This window comes from Sander lucioperca, chromosome 16 (assembly GCF_008315115.2).
Source record: "Sander lucioperca isolate FBNREF2018 chromosome 16, SLUC_FBN_1.2, whole genome shotgun sequence".
Taxonomy (NCBI): domain Eukaryota; kingdom Metazoa; phylum Chordata; class Actinopteri; order Perciformes; family Percidae; genus Sander; species Sander lucioperca.
Genome location: NC_050188.1, coordinates 23,746,211 through 23,748,710, shown reverse-complemented (window position 1 = coordinate 23,748,710; position 2,500 = coordinate 23,746,211). Strand labels below are relative to the sequence as shown.

General features: G+C 40.7%; 1 protein-coding gene across 1 annotated transcript in view; it reads right to left on the bottom strand.

Moving 5' to 3' along the window:
* Positions 1–2,500, bottom strand: part of LOC116036181 (zinc finger protein 2-like) — a 30,388-nt gene that overhangs the window by 176 nt on the left and 27,712 nt on the right. The gene's annotated exons all lie outside the window — the stretch shown is intronic.

Here is a 2,500-nt window from a genome sequence, read left to right as displayed (position 1 = left end):
CCCTTCACCATACCCCCACATCATCACATACCCTTCACCATACCCCCACATCATCACATACCCTTCACCATACCCCACATCATCACATACCCTTCACCATACCCCACATCATCACATACCCTTCACCATACCCCCACATCATCACATACCCTTCACCATACCCCCACATCATCACATACCCTTCACCATACCCCCACATCATCACATACCCTTCACCATACCCCACATCATCACATACCCTTCACCATACCCCCACATCATCACATACCCTTCACCATACCCCCACATCATCACATACCCTTCACCATACCTAGAGATTAACATGGTTTTATTTCAGTTAGCCTAATAGCTAACTGAAATAAGATCCATGGGGGCCCTTTAAGGATATACCACCTCTGTTGACACAAGTGTATTTTTGATAATTCCTTATATCTAGCCCTGTGGCAGCAGTCACTCCCCAGCATCCATTGCCCTATGATAGCTTGTTAGATAGCTAGCTAGAGAGTAGGGGGATTTATGCTGCCACAGGGCTGTTTGGGGTGGAATTATAAGAAATAAACTTGTATCAACAAAGGTGGTAATCTTTAGGGCACAACTGGGAAAAAACTAGCTAGCTGTTTTTACCCTCCAAAACTGTTAGCTAGTTTTCTCCCAGTTGCTAGCCATCTCAATATCATTGAAATACACAATTCTGACCCACTATGGTTGAAAAAGTATCATTTTGGATAAATAGGGTAACAAGTTCAATCAATAACTAAGGAATATTGACATTGTTTGTCTAAAAAAAAATCAAAAAACAGAAAACTTACCAAAGCATGTGAAACTGTTACGATCCTCTTTGCTGTTACATTCACCCATAGACTGTATATATAATGGAGCAGCAGGTCCCGTGTCTCTGGACGGAGACCAGTGAAGTCTCTTTCCCGGTGATGGCTGAGCGTTACTGAGCAGCCTCCAACTGAGCTTGAAGACGTAGATGTGACGTGAGCAACCTGTCTGAAAGTTGGAAGTCTTCTGGTAGCTGTGCCAAGAGAAATCTCAATCATTCCCAATCTAGCAGAGACGGAGAGCGTAGGTATATGTAAGGAGATAACATAGACACAGGCTAATTATTGATCACTAAAATGATAGTTAACATTAGTAATTAAACTTAAACAGCTAATGGAAGTCCAAACTGCCTGAGAGCTTCTCCTGTACTATACGGTAATTCCTCTACTATGAGACAGTAAGTCTCGTGGTTATGACCCAATCGTTAGCCTATTTTTATAAAAACGTCTGCTACGGAGCCATAACGTGAGCTACAAGGTAATGGAGCCTTTTATACATTGTCGTGTTTCTTTAGAAATAAACAACGGACAAATAGAGTCTTTAAACTCTTCAGATGTAAAGTTATTCTCTGTCAAAGTGACGTCAGAATGAATGGCAGTCAATGGGATGCTAACGGGAGGTGATCGCGTTGTAGCATTAAAATGGCGCCATAGGAGGTTCGCGGTCCGAGGAGAAGCTGACCCCCTTGTATTCACCTCAGGCAAAGGGTCCTCAGAGATGGGACTGACCATGCTATGTCCTGATCTAAATATTCAACTTGGGAAGTTTCATGGTGGTCTCTTTTTGAATATTCCTCCCTTTTCACCTGGGTTTTTCCCGTCTTAGAATTTAGAGAACAAATGCTTAATTTGCATAAAAACATGAAATCTCAGACAACTTGCAATGGATTTTTTTCTTTGTTATCATGTAATATGGTGTACATCATATGTCATATCAACAGGGGAATTTTCAGAGTAACATTTATTTAGTAATTATTTATGTCCACCTTAAAAATGACACATAATGCTTAATTCCACCTTAGAAATTGTACATTTGCATGTATATACATAAAAAAGGCAGTGAGCCTCCACTATCTCCTTGCTCTGACCCTAGACTATCGATCTAGAAACTTAATTTCCTCATCTTTGATTGCCTACTTACAAAAAAACTAGGGGGAAATGGTCCAACGACTGTGCAAGATGGGCAATTTGGTGGCCATTTTGATATGCAAATTAGAAGGTCAAAAACTAAAGATTTCGCTTGGGTACCATTTTTTTTGGACTCAGCACAAGAAATATGTAAAGTAGGCCGGTTCCCGACTTGTACCCATGAATGCTCCTCACTTCTTATAGAAGGCCTTTTTTCTGAAATCCGTCTAGACTATCAGGTTTTTGCGACCTTACAAAAGTGTTGAGAATAGCGGCCGTTTTGACAAATTAAACAGTGTTAAAAACATTTTTAACCAGTCCCTCCAGAAAAACGTGATTATGTGATCTCATAACTCAATGCATAATCAGCCAAAGTCTGCATATTTATTTCGGGAGCCGCATTTTTTCAAATACGCCGCACTTTCGCCGCATAAATTGCCGATTTCTGCGCAAAATATGCGGGGCTTGCATGATTTCATAATCCCCGCATTTTCGTTGCAAAAAAGTCACACAAATATCTCAGCAGAAAGTTGACAAATGTTGCG